Below are 15,491 nucleotides of genomic sequence, written 5' to 3'. Positions count from 1 at the left end.
GTCTGGAGATAGGGATTCGGATGGTAGAGGCCACCCTCCTAGGCCTTTTCAGTCAGCACTTCAAGTTTCTCACGGTGCTTCAGGTGGTTATGGTTCTCATATGTAGTATTCTGATCAGCAGTCCTACAGTGCACCACCAGCTCCTATCAGTGCACCACCGCTTCAAAGTTTTCAGGGTCGTCAGCCCCAGAAGCCGAGGGCTTATTTTACTTGTGGCGACATGAGGCACATTGCTAGGTATTGCCCTTGAGCATCGACCAGCTCTCAGCATTAGGGTTCTCGTGCCATGGTTCAGGCACCGAGTGTTCCACAGGCCGCCCAGCCAGCTAGAGTGGGGGTAGAGGTGCTAGAGGTGGAGGTAGAGGTATTAGAGGTGGAGCTCAGGCCACTAGAGGTGGAGTCCAGCCAGCAGCAGACCGTCCTACAGATGTAGTACAGGGTGGTGGGGCCTAGCCCTGATGTTATGCTCTTCCAGCCAGGCCCGAGGTTGAGGCTTCCGATGCAGTTATCACAGGTACTGTTCTAGTTTATAGAAGAGATAATTTAGTTTTATTTGATCCAGGATCTACATACTCCTATGTGTCGTCTTATTTTGTACCGTATCTGGTCATGCCTAGTGATTCTTTGAGTGCTCTTGTTTATGTGTCTACACTGGTGGGTGATTCTATTGCAGTAGATCGAGTCCATCGTTCATGTATAGTTGTGATTGGAGGTCTTGAGACCCGTGTAGATTTGCTTCTTCTGGACATGGTCGATTTCGATGTCATATTGGGGATGGACTGGTTATCACCTTATCATGTTATCTTCGACTGTCATGCCAAGACTGTGACCTTAGCCTTGCCGGGTTTACCTCGTTTAGAGAGGAGAGGGACTGCTGGTCATTCTACCCGTAGTGTTATCTCATATATGAAGGCTTGGCATATGGTCGAGAAGGGGTGTTTGGACTATTTGGCCTATGTTCGTGATTATAGTGATGAGGTTCCTTCTATTGATTATGTGCCTGTTGTTCGTGAGTTTCCTGAGGTATTTCCTTCAGACCTACTGGATATGCCACCCGACAAGGATATTGACTTTTGCATTGATTTGGCTCCGGGCACTCAGCCCATTTCTATCTTGTTGTATCGTATGGCCCCGCCTGAGTGGAAAGAGTTGAAGGAGCAATTGCAAGACTTGCTTGAAAAAGCCTTCAATAGACCTAGTGTCTCGCCTTGGGGTGCGCCGGTGTTGTTTGTTAAGAAGAAGGACGGATCGATGAGAATGTGTATTGATTACCGGCAATTGAACAAGGTTACAATCAAGAATAAGTATCCATTGCCGAGAATTGATGATTTGTTTGATCAACTTCAGGGTGCCAAGTATTTTCGAAGATTGACTTGAGATCTGGCTACCATCACTTAAGGATTAGGGCATCTGATACCCCTAAGACAACTTTTCGCACTCGGTACAGGCATTACAAGTTCTTGGTGATGTCATTCGGGTTGACAAATGCCCCAACAACTTTTATGGATTTGATGAATCGAGTGTTTAGGCCTTACTTGGATTCATTTGTGATAGTCTTCATTGATGACATTTTGATCTATTCCCATAGCCGGGAGGAGCAAGAGCAGCATCTTAGAGTCGTTCTTCAGACTTTGAGGGATAGTCAGTTGTATGCTAAGTTTTCAAAATATGAGTTTTAGCTGAGTTCAGTTGCATTCCTGGGTCATGTTGTATCAGTAGAGGGTATTCATATTGATCCGAAGAAGAATGAGGCAGTTAAGAACTGGCCTAGACCAACATCAGCTACAGAGATCCGGAGTTTCTTAAGATTGGCGGGCTACTATCATCGGTTTGTGAAGGGGTTTTCATCTATCGTAGCCCCGATGACCAAGTTGACCCAGAAGGGTGCCTAGTTCAAATGGTCAGATGAGTGTGAGGCGAGCTTTCAGAAGCTCAAGACAGCTCTGACTACGGCACCGGTGTTGGTTTTGCCCACAGGTTTAGGGCCTTATACAGTTTATTGTGATGCATCTCATATTGGACTTAGTGTTGTGTTGATGCAGGATGGCAAGGTCATTGTCTATGCTTCGTGGCAGTTGAAGACTCATGAGAAGAACTATCCAGTTTATGATTTGGAGTTGACAGCCATTGTTCAGCCGTTGAAGATTTGGAGGCATTATCTGTATGGCGTGGCATGTGAGGTGTTCACGGATCACAAGAGTCTGCAGTATTTGTTCAAGTAGAAGGAAATAAATTTGAGGTAGAAAAGGTGGTTGGAGCTATTAAAGGACTATGACATCACCATATTATATCATCCGAAAAAGGCCAATGTGGTGGCCGATGCTTTGAGTAGGAAGTCAGCCAGTATGGATAGTCTTGCTTATATTCCGGTCGGTGAGAGACCACTTGCTTTGGATGTTCAGGCTTTGGCCAATCAGTTCGTAAGATTAGATGTTTCTAAGTCCAGCCGTGTGTTAGCTTTCACAGTTGCTCGTTCTTCTTTATTGGAGCGTATCCGATATCGGCAGTATGATGATCCCCATTTATGTGTCCTTAGAGACACGATGCAGCACGGAGGTGCCACGAAGGTTATCTCAGGGGATGATGGAGTTTTGAGATTGCAGGGTCGAGTTTGTGTGCCTAATGTGGATGGGCTTTGAGAGTTCATTTTAGGGGAGGCCCATAGCTCCCGGTACTCTATTCATCCGGACGCCACTAAGATGTATCAGTATTTGCGGCAGTATTATTGTTCGAGGAGAATGAAGAAGGACATCGTTGCATATGTGGCTCGGTGTTTGAATTGTCAGCGGGTTAAGTACGAGCATCAGAGACCTGGTGGTTTATTTCAGAAGATTGAGATTCCTGAGTGAAAGTGGGAGCGTATCACTATGGACTTTGTTGTTGGACTCTTACGAACTCAGAGGAAGTTCGATGTAGTGTGGGTTATTGTTGATAGGCTGACCAAGTAAGCACATTTCATTCCCCTGGCAGTCTCCTATTCTTCCGAGAGGTTAGCTGAGATCTATATTTGGGAGATAGTTCGTCTTCATGGTGTGCCTGTGTCTATCATTTCGGACTGAGGTACGCAGTTTACCTCCCATTTCTAGAGAGCAGTTCAACGAGAGTTGGGCATGCGGGTTGAGTTGAGCATAACGTTTCATCCAAAGATGGATGGGCAGTCCGAGCAGACCATTTAGATTTTGGAGGATATGCTCTGAGCTTGTGTCATTGACTTTGGAGGCTCGTGGGATTAGTTTTTTCCTTTAGCAGAGTTTGCCTACAACAACAGCTACCAGTCGAGTATCCAGATGGATCCTTATGAGGCTTTGTATGGTAGGCGGTGTCGGTCGCCGGTTGGATGGTTCGAGCCGGGAGAGGCTCGATTGTTGGGTACGGATCTAGTACAGGATGCCTTTGACAAGGTTAGGATCATTCAAGATAGGCTTCGTACAACTCAGTCCAGGCAAAAGAGTTATGTCGATCGTAAGGTTCGAGATTTGGCATTGATGGTCGGTGAGCGGGTATTGCTTCGAGTGTCGCCTATGAAGGGCGTGATGAGATTTGGGAAGAAGGACAAGCTTAGCCCTAGGTTCATTGGCCCGTTTGAGATTCTTGATCGAGTGGGAGAGGTGACTTACAAACTTGCATTGCCGCCGAGCTTATCAACCGTGCATCTAGTACTTCATGTGTCCATGCTTCGGAAGTATCACGGCGATCCATCCCACGTGTTAGATTTTAACACAGTCCAGTTGGACAAGGACTTGTCTTACGAGGAGGAGCCGGTATCTATTCTAGACCTACAGGTTCGTCAGTTAAGGTCGAAGAGTTTTCCTTCTGTTTGTGTTTAGTGGAGAAGTCAGCTTACTAAGGCATCGACCTGGAAATCCGAGTCCGATATACAGAGCCATTATCCCCATATTTTCCTCGATTCAGGTACTTCCTTCTTTTGTCCGTTCGAGGATGAACGGTTGTTTTTGAGGTGTAGAATGTGGTCATCACTTGTTTTAAAAATAAATTCTGCGTTTTGAGGCCTTAAAACCCTTTCTGTTTCACCTTTATTTGCATGCACAATCCATGCGCGTAGCCGGAAAGTCATTATGTAAAAATCTGTGAAAAATGATAAATTTTGACTTTAAAATGAATTAAGTTGACTTTAGTCAATATTTTGGGGAAACGGACCCGTGATTTGACGGTCCCGGAGGGTCCGTAGGAAAATATGGAATTTGGGCGTATGCCCGGAATCGAATTCCGAGATCCCAAGCCCGAGAAATGAATTTTTAAAGAAAAATTTTTCCTGGAATATTTATGAGTTTTTGAAAGAGAAATGTGTTTAAAGTTTGATGGTATCGGGCCCGTATTTTGGTTCTGGAGCCCGTACAGATCTTATATGTGATTTAAGATAGGTCTGTGAAATTTGGTAAGAAATGGACTTGAAATGACGTGAATCGGATCGTATTTGAGAAAATTGGAAAATTTGCAGTGTTTATGAAATTTCATAATTTTGATGCTAAATTCATAGTTGTTGATGTTATTTTAGTGATTTGAATGCACGAGCGAGTCTGTATGATTTTTTTAGGTTGGTATGCATGTTTGTTTTGGATCCCAGAGGGCTCGGGTGAGTTTTGGATAGTCCACAAGGTGGATTTTGGACTTGAGAAATTGTAGGCTTCAGCTGTTTCATTGCAGATGTGAAGCCTGGCTCGCAAATGCGAAATAGCCCAGGCTAGCCCTACCTCGCAAATGCGAGATCTTCCTTCGCAAATGCGATACACCCCTTTTGGGCCTGATATCGCAAATGCGATCGTTTATTCGCAATTTCGGCCTCGCAAATGCGAACTTAGCAGAAGTCTGGGTTCACAAGTCGCAATTGCGACATCTGCAACCTGCAATTTTATAACTTAGCCGAAAATCTTTTATTTTTCACACTCTTTCAAAACAAAAACATTCTTGGGCGATTTTTCAAAGACAACTCTTCTTCCAAATCGATTGTAAGTCAATTTTAACTCATTTTCTTCAATTATTAATATCTTTTCACATGATTTCAACTCAAAATCAATGATTTTCATGTGGGAAATTGGGTGTTTTGGATAGAACCTAGGTTTTTCAAAAATTGGGAATTTGGACCTCGATTTGGGGTCTGATTTAAAAATAAATTATATATTTGAGTTCGTGGGGGAGTGGGTAATCGGATTTTGGTTCGAACCTCGGGTTTTGACCATGTGGGCCCGATGGCCTTTTTTGACTTTTTGGGTAAAACTTTAGAAAACTCATTTTCATGTATTAGAATTGATTCATTTAGCATTTATTGATGTAATTAAGTAACTTGTGGCTAGATACGATTGAATTGGTGGTGGAATCAAGAGGTAAAGCGATAGTAAAGACTTGAATTGTTTTCGTGGCATCGAGGTAAGTGTTTGGTCTAACCTTAGCTTGAGGGATTAAGAGTCGTGTCTTATTTGCTACGTATTAATTATGGAGTACGACGTATAGGCATGGTGATGAGTATCTATACGTCGGTGTCAAGCATGCCCGTGAGTCTGTATTGTAATTGTTATGACTCCATTGTGGTTTATTGCGTTTCACATTTTATTATCATTATTGTTCCTTTGCCGGAATGTTATTATCATTATTGTTCCCTTGCGGGTTATTATTGTATTTATTGTTCCCTTGCCGGGATGTTATTGTCATATTATTGTTCCCTTGCCAGGATATTTTTTTATATTATTGATCCCTTACCGGGACTTTTTTTGATTGGTGTTGACAAAAGATATGGGAGCGGGTTGCACACCTGCAACGGTAATATGTGAAATAGGAGCGAGTTGCACGCCTGCAACGGTAATATATGAAATGGGTGCGGGTTGCACGCCTGCAACGAGATATATGAAATGAGATGGGGTTGCACGCTTGCAACGAGATATATGAAATGGGATCGGGTTGTACGCCTGCAACGAGATACATGAAATGGGATCGGGTTGCATGCCTGCAACAAGATGTGAAATGAAAGTGAATTCTGCATTTGTTTTCCTTATCCTTGTTAGTAATTGGATTTTGGTTTCTTTATATTCCTCTTAATATTCTGTTGTTATCTATTATTCCCCGAAGCATGTTTTCCCCCTCCCATCTTTAACTGTAAGTATCTGCTTTTATTTTTCCGCTGTATATGATTTAACTGAACAGGTTTATTTGGTGGTCTGGTCTTAGTCTCGTCACTACTTTGCCGAGGTTTGGCTAGGGCTTTGGCGTCACCTCCTATCTTTCCTTTATCCTGTTTCCTTTACTTATTTCAGAAACAGTGTATCTTTTAGACTTTGTATGTAGTATTCTTAGACCGTCGGTGAAACTGTGACACCAAATTCTGGGTAGAGTTGTATTTAGACTTCCGCAGTTTGTATTAAGATAAATTATCAGATTTTGTCTTCCGCTTAATTATTTCCGCTATTTGCATGATATCTACTCATCACTAATAATGGTTTAGAACGGGAAAAGGTGAAGTAATTAGAATAATTTGGCTTTCCTAGCTTTCACCAGTAGGCGCCATCACGACTCCCGAGGGTGGGAAATCCTGTCGTGATATTAAGTGGTATTATATTGTAGTTGTGTATAGCTGAGTAGAAATAATGTACGAAAATTGTAGATAAGTTGTATAACATATAATTAGTTGTATGAAATTTATTTTTACTATGTATAAATCAGATACAAAATATACAAAAGACATATTGTATAAAGTTTGTATTTAAGTTGTATGTTATTGTAGTTATATTTAACTAGGTAGCAATAATGTGTAAAAGTTATAGATAAATTGTATAATATATAATTACTTGTATGAAATTTATTTTTTCTATGTATAAATTAGATATAAAATATACAAAAGACATATTGTATAAAAATTGCATAAAAATTATATTTAGGTGGTATTATATTGTAGTTGTATATAACTGAGTAGAAATAATGTATGAAAATTGTAGATAAATTGTATAATATATAATTAGTTGTATGAAATTTGTTTTTATTATGAATAAATCAGATACAAAATATACAAAAGACATATTATATAAATTTTATATAAAATTTGTATTTAGTAGTAATACAACATTCTTTTATTACAAGGAGTCTCAATAACATGTGAAATTAAAATAAACAAGCATAATGAATCTTCTTTATCGTACTTGTAAAAATGGATCTTAAAGACGGTGAATGTCTGTAGACTCTGTACACTGTTAAGCAAAGGAAACTATCACGACTCGGATTTTCATCCTCGGGAGTCGTGATGGCGCCTACTAATGTGAGTTAGGCAAGCCAATTCTTAACTGCTACTTCATTAACAAATTACTTCTTTTGACAATTATCAGTAATATCATGAAAACTACGGAATTAAATAAATATGCGAAAGACGTAAATTAAAGAAACTGAACAATAATGCGGAAATCAACATATGCCTCTACCCAAGAACTGGTGTCACATTACTCATGAACTTCTAAGAGTACTAAATACAACCGTTTGAAAGAAAAATATAAACTGTTTATCTCGGAAATATAAGATAACAGACTAAAATAAAAGATAGAGGAGACGTCGGGCCTGCGGACGCCTGCAAGGCTATCTCGGTGTCTCACTGGACTGAAGGTTGGCTCTCACGCTACTGCTGCTGTCCAAGGCCTGGATCTGTGCAAAAGAGCACAGAGTGTAGTATCAGCACAACCGACCCCATGTTCTGGTAAGTGTCCAGCCTAACCTCGGCGAAGTAGTGACTAGGCTAGGACCAAACTCCAAATAAACCTGTGCAGTTCATATATATATATATATATATACAGCGGGAAAAAGATACAGGAATAAGCAGTCAATGCGGGTAGGAGAAACATGTTGTGGGGTGAATATAGTTCCGAATAGAAAGGCATCAAGTAAGGAAGGAAACAACATAACTAGAATAACAACAAGGAAGCAGAAATCAACAATTTGCACGGCATCACCCTTCGTGCTTTTACTCTCGTTCTCACCAAAACAATACACGACATCACCCTTCGTACTTTACGCTCTTCCTCACCCAAACAACAATCACAAGGCAAATAGGATAAGGAAATATAATACCTCGAAATAATCAAATAACAGCAAGTAATGAAAGAAACAACATAACTCGGAAATCAACAAGGGAATCAGAATCAACAAATGCACGGCATCACCCTTCGTGTTTTTACTCTCTTTCCTCACCATATAGTGAATAAAATCGGCATGAAATGGTACATCGTGCGGCACGGCATCACCCTTCGTGCTTTACACTCTTTCCTAACCATATACTCAATAAATATCGGTACGGAATGGTACATCGTACGGCACGACATCACCCTTCGTGCTTTACACTCTTTCCTCACAGTAGCAAACAATGCACGGCATCACCCTTCGTGCTTTATCACTCTTCCTCACCCAAACAACAATCAGAAACAAGGGGCAAGGGATTAAACAAATAATAATAATAGAAATCCCGGCAAGGGAATACAATTAAACAGCTAAGTCCCGGCAAGGGAACAATATCAATAAATCTCCACATCCCGGCAAGGGAGATATTCAACAAAGCAACAAGCATCCCGGCAAGGGAACAATTCAATAACTCTTTATCTTTCTTTCACGTCTTACTTTATAACTCACTTTACCACTTGAACCAATGCTCCAAAGGGTTTCATTTATCTCATATGCTTTCACAATTCATATTGCCCCTCGAGCCAATGCTTCTCGAAGTTCAAAGATCACAATTTCTTTCACATGCTTTTTACAATATATAGAAATCATCATTTAGGCATGAAAGATACAACAAGATCAGGGTATCCGCAATATAAAGATTCACGGTCATGCTAGACACCAACGTATAGATACTCGTCACCATGCCTATACGTCGTACTCGGCAATTAGCACGTAGTAAATAAGACTCAACTCCTAATCCCTCAAGCTAAGGTTAGACCAAACACTTACCTCGAAGCTTTGAACACCACTCAAACCTCAATTATAGCTTTACCCCCTTGATTCCACTACCAATCCACTCGAATCTAGTCTCAAGTTACTTAATTACATCATTAAGTTACTTAATTTCTCGCGGACCACACTAAAGGGTTCAGAGACCTGCAACTTCCTGAACATGCAACTTTTACAAGGCCAAAACCATTCCAAAACACCTCCAAAACACTCTCGAGCCCTCGGGGCTCCTAACCAAACACATGCACTAACTCAACAACATCATACGAACTTCTTCGTGCGATCAAATCGCCAAACTAACCTCAAAAACAATGAATCAAACCTCAAAATCAAGAGTTTTTCCAAAAACTTCATCAAGTTCAAATTTAAGATTTCAAGTCCGAAACACGTCAAACGACGTCCGATTTTAACCAAACTTTATAGAAACCTCTTAAATCACATATAAGACCTGTACTGGGTGCCGGAACCAAAATATGGGCCCGATACCAACACGTTCTAATCAATTTTTCCTTGACAATTTCAGAAAAATAATTTTACTCGAAAATTCATTTCTCGGGCTTGGGACCTCGGAATTCGATACCGGGCATACGCCCAAGTCCCATATTTTCCTACGGACCCTCCGAGACCGTCAAATTATAGGTCCGGGTCCGTTTACCTAAAATATTGACCGAAGTCAAATTTATTCATATTAACATCAAAACTTAGCATTTTTCACAAAATTTCATGTTTAAGCTTTCCGGCTACGTGCCTGGACTGCGCATGCAAATCGAAGAAACTCTAAATGAGGTTTTCAAGGCCTCGAAAGCACATAATGGGTAAGAAAACAAGTGATGACCCTTTGGGTCGTCACATTCTCCACCTCTAAAACAAACGTTCGTCCTCGAACGGACAGAAGAAGGAAGTACCTGAGTCGGGGAATAAATGAGGATAACGGCTCCTCATATCGGAATCGGACTCCCAGGTCGATGCCTCAGGAGGCTGACCTCTCCACTGAACATTGTCACACCTCCTTTTTCCACCCCCGCGGGGGGCGTAGGGAGTTTTTTTCAATTAAAGGACAATCGAAACGGGATTTATTTATTTATTTCAGAGTCGTCACTTGGGAGATTTAGGGTGTCCCAAGTCACCAATTTTAATCCCGAATCGAGGACAAGAATGACTCTGTATTACAGTCTGCGCACCAGAAATCCGGATAAGGAATTCTGTTAACCCGGGAGAAGGTGTTAGGCATTCCCGAGTTCCGTGGTTCTAGCACGGTCGCTCAACTGTCATATTTGGCTTAAATATCTGATTTTATACAATTATGAGCTCATGTGCAAATTTTATCTTTTTACCGCTTTTATTATTGTTATTACTATTTTTACAAGAATGTGAACATTGTTTAAAACATGTCTTTGGATTACGTCACATGAAATGCTCCCGCAATCCGGAACACATTTTTATTCAATGTTTTGGGATTTGGATTTGGGTTGCATGAAATACGCACCCGAGTTTAAGAAGATAATATTATTAAATACGCGCCTAAAGCGACTAGCGTATCATTATTTTGGGTAGGGCCGAGAAATTTGCTAAACGGCTCCTCCCGAATTCTAAGCAATTAAATGTACATTTATTGAGGGCCCCGCAATCTATACATTTTATTAAGCGAGGCTCATCTCATTTATTTTAAATGGACAAATCTTAAAGCGACTACATTTTTCTATAAAAATTAGTCTCTAAAATAAAGGAAGAAAATCCTAATTAATTACTAGCTTTTATTTTATTTATTTAAGAAAACATGACATACTAATTGCTAGATTAATACAAATATGATGAAAAGGAATTTTATTTAAAAAAATTCGAAAATTATAAATAAAATAAAAATTTGACAACTAATATTCAAAAGAATCAAATACAGCTAGATAAAAACTCAGCATTGTTATAAAAAAAACTATTGAGATTAATTATTCACAACCATTTGAAACTAGATTTTAACCATAATTACTAAATCTTTTTAGAAAGTCTTTTAGATTTAAACGAAGTTTCTAATCTTGCCTTTTCAAAAATTAATTCAAATTCATGCCTTAACTAAATTTATCTACTTATTCATGATTAACCTACTGCTGATAATTTTGAAACCTTCATAACTAGTGAATTAACCTGTTTTGCCAAACCGATTCATTAAAGACTAACTTATGTTAAATACATGAAATAGTTTAAATACAATCGATAAAAGGAAATAAAAATGATATTAAAACTTCAAAATTTCATTCTTCATATGTATTCATGCTTCCACATTATTAGCTTTGCAATAGCTAGTATTACGGTCGTGTACCTGGTATTCGAAACAAAAGAAGATGAGAATCAGCAGCAGTAATAACAATACAGCACAACAACAACAGTCCAGCAGCAGTAACAACCCAGGAACAGAGTTTGCAAACCAGTGGAGCAGTAATCCCAAAAAAAACAAAAGCTTCAAGCTTTGATGAAACAACAATTAATTCTGATTTCGAACAATGAAAGAAAGCAGAAGATTTTTTTTTATTTTGAAAGTTTAAATATTTTTCGGAATTTTCTCTTTCTTAAATGTTCATCCCTTTTCTCTCTCTCTTATTTTCTTTCTCTTCTTCTCTATATTCAGATTAATTTCTCTATCTGTATTCTCTTTATTTCTGTGTCTTCTGTTGTTGTGTTCAAGACTTCCTATATATAATCCCAACCCATAAATCTTTTAATCAATTAAAATCAACCCATTTTCTCTACCAAACCCATTATCTTCCCACTCATCCCCATTACATTAAATAAATATATCACACCACCCCATTATATTTTGTCCCCCATGCTTCACTAAACAAATACAAGATTCTCTCACACTAAAATTTGTCTTGTCCCCCCCTTTATATTAAATAACTATATCACAACCCACCCCAATTCATTTTGTCCCCCATGCTTCACATAAAAAATTACAAAATGTACAATTCCTAAACTAACCCTCCGACCTTATTGCAATTACCATTTTACCCCTGAACGTACTACAAATTACCAAACTACCCCATCAGCTATAACAATCAATTAATCAAACTTAACCAAAATATAGACAATATGATCAATTTCTAACAATGTTCAAACAACAAATCTCATGAACATGATTTCTTCAACATTTTAACAACAAATCACATGAACATGATTGAACAACAAGGAACAACTAAAATTTGATTGAACAATATTTTTAGCAACAAACAAACCTATTTTCAGATTCAACAACAACAATCAAACAAGTATATTTAGATTTCCAAATTCAATAATTTTGAACTTAAAATCAACTCTAACAACATTACAACAAACAATTCCTATATTAAACTTTAAACAAGATTATGAGACCAATTCAAGAAAATCATAAATGGTAAACAAGAAATCAAACTATACAAATTTCGGATTCAAGATCAACCAAACATAATATGAACATGAATTAAATCTATTTTTAAACAACAAAACATGACGGATTCACATGATTAAACCAACATATTTCCCTATTACAAATAAATTATTTTAGGAAAATAACAAAACAAAACTTAAGAAGAAACAATTATGAATTTAAACTTGAACTTAACAATATTAACAATTTCTGGAAAAAATACATAGAACACATGAAACAAATTGAAGAAATAATTAATTAAATTTCAATTTGAATCTACCAAACATTAAACTAACAAATATTTACCTAAACAATAATACAAACATGAAATAAACATGAACAACAACTAATTAAACTTCCATTTGAAATCTGAAAATTAATTTAACAAAGCACATGAACAAACTAAAAAATTAATTCAAACGATGAACAAAACAAACATTTGCCGATTTTAGATTCGAGAAATATCAAAACAAAATACGGACAAAATAAAACTCAAAATCTACCAACCGGATTGAAACGAAGAACAACGACCAACCGACGACGAACACGAACCTACGAAGCAAACTGAGGCCGAAGCAGCTGGGGGGTGCGTTTGGTTAGTTTGCGCAAAGAAACTTGCGAGCAGAAACAGCTGGCCATGGTGAGAAATGGACGCAGCATCAGCCAGCTAAAGAAGCCATGGTCAACGAGGTTGAAACAGAAGCAGCAGCAGCCCGTCGAGGGCAGTGACAGCAGTAGTAGTTGCATGAGCTTGGCCGTGACGAAGCAGCGGCGATGGGGGCTTCGAACAACAGCTGACTCGTTGAGGCTGTGGTCGTTTGGTTGTTTGGTCGATGAAGTAGAAGGCAGGAGTAGCAGGTCGTTTGGTTGAGCCGGAAGCAGCAGCGACATGGACGTCGAGCTCAAGCTTGAGCTCGACGAGCTTCATCAGTGGCGGATAGGGCTGGGGTCGTTTAGTCGAGCCGGGGTCGTGAGGGTGACGTGCGTACGTGTGTGTCGTGAGTGAGTGTGTGTGGCGTGAGGGGAAGGAAGGAAGCCATTGATGGAGCTTGGATCTTTTGGGAAGATGAAGAAAAGAAGAAGAAGAAAGATAGGGGGGCGGGTAGTTTAGTGTTTAGGTTAGGGTTTTTTAATTTTGTTTTTCTTTTTGTTTTTGTTTTATTTTTGAAATGCAAGATAATAAGGGTGTTGGGTTATGGACTGGGTCGACCCAGTTCGAAATGGACTGGGTCATAGGGAAGGTTGGGCCATTTTTTGGGCTTGTAGCTTGAATTTGAAGAAAAGGCTCAATTCCGATTTTTTGTATTTCTGCTCTCTTTTCTTCTTTTATTTTTTAAAACTAAATTATAAAAATACTTAAACTATTATTTAAGAACTAAATTAAGTTATAAAAGCGAAAATTAACTCCCAATAACAATTAACGCACAATTAAGTAATAATTAAGCATAAAATTGTATATTTGGACATTAAATGCTAAAAATGCAAACGATGCCTATTTTGTAATTTTTATTTTTTGTAAAACAAACTTAGTTACTAATAATTGTATAATTAAATCCTACATGCAAAAGACATATTTTGTATTTTTAATAATTTAACAAATAAACATGCACGTACAAACATACAAATAGTTACACAAAATATCACAAAATATCACAAAAATTGCACACCAAGGAAAATTATTTTATTTTTGAATTTTTTGGGAGTAATTCTCATATAGGGCAAAAATCACGTGCTTACAGCTGCCCCTCTTTGCCCGAAGACACAAAGGGTTTTCGTGCAAAGATAAAGCGAGCGATTTTTGCCCATCCGAGTACTCCGTGTGAAGCATTTTTTGAAAAAGATTTGACCGAACATTTGCTTCAAAGGTTTCCTACATATCCTAGGCTAAACAGGAATCAGGTCAATGTAGTTCGGGAAGTTTTGGTAGCTGGGACTACCGTGGGACTGCAATGTTACTGTTGTTGCATGTTATTACTACTGCTTACCGATCTCCTTGTTACACCGTGCTTAAAAGAAAACAAGAAGCTAGGCTAGACTGCAATTTGTTTTTGTTGCCTTGCTTTCTTGTCTGCTTGCATTTTTTTTGGTGCTTTTCTTCCGATGCTTTTCTTCCCTTCGACACATGCACTTGAGTTTTTTGCTGGGACCTCTTATTGCAATCTTCTGCTTCCCAGTGTTGGGGATTTTTATTGTTTCCTGCTGGGGATTCTTGTTGTAACCCTCTGTTTTATTGTCCTCTGACTTGATCTTGAAATGTATGCCTCTGTTGTATGGGCGGGCTCCCAACTTCAATACTTGAAAATTAAAGACTGAAATGTATGCCTCTGTTCTATGGGCGGGCTCCCAACTTCAACAACTTTAAAAATAAACGTCATTCCTCTCTTCATGCGGGCTCCTGACTTCAACAACAACTTCTAACATAAAATGCCTTTCCTCTCTTCAGGCGGGCTCCTAATTTCAACAACAACTTTGAAAATAATCGCCATTCCTCTCTTTAGGCGGGCTCCTGACTTCAACAACAACTTCTAAAATAAAATGCCTTTCCTCTCTTCAGGCGGGCTCCTGATTTCAACAACAACTTTGAAAATAATCGCCATTCCTCTCTTCAGGCGGGCTCCTGACTTCAACTAATAAATCGCTGTCACACCTCTTTTTTACCGCGCCCGCGGGGGCGCGTGGGAGTTTTCTCCAATTAAAGGACAGTCGAAACGGGATTTGTTTATTTGTTTCAGAGTCGCCACCTGGGAATTTTAAGGCGTCCCAAGTCACCGGTTTTAATCCCTGAATCGAGGAGAATATGACTCTGTTTGTTATTCTGCGAACCAGAAATCCTGAGTAAGGAATTCTGTTAATTCGGGAGAAGGTGTTAGGCATTCCCAAATTCCGTGGTTCTAGCACGGTCGCTTAACCATTTTTATATTTGGCTTAATTATCTTGATTTGTTAAATACATTTTTTATTTGTTGCCCAATTTTATTACCGCTTTTGTTTAGATTGTTTACAATTATGTAAACGAATCACGCGTACGTATATTCGTATTATATTCCCTTTGTAAAAAATCGTGCCACGCATACGTGTACACAGAAAGGTTAATAATATTATTTCTTGTTTATTTTTATTATAAAAAAATAAACTTATGTTCGAAATTGTGCTTAAAATTA

Source organism: Nicotiana sylvestris, chromosome 8, assembly GCF_000393655.2.
Source record: "Nicotiana sylvestris chromosome 8, ASM39365v2, whole genome shotgun sequence".
NCBI lineage: Eukaryota > Viridiplantae > Streptophyta > Magnoliopsida > Solanales > Solanaceae > Nicotiana > Nicotiana sylvestris.
Note: the sequence above shows the minus strand (reverse complement) of the source record.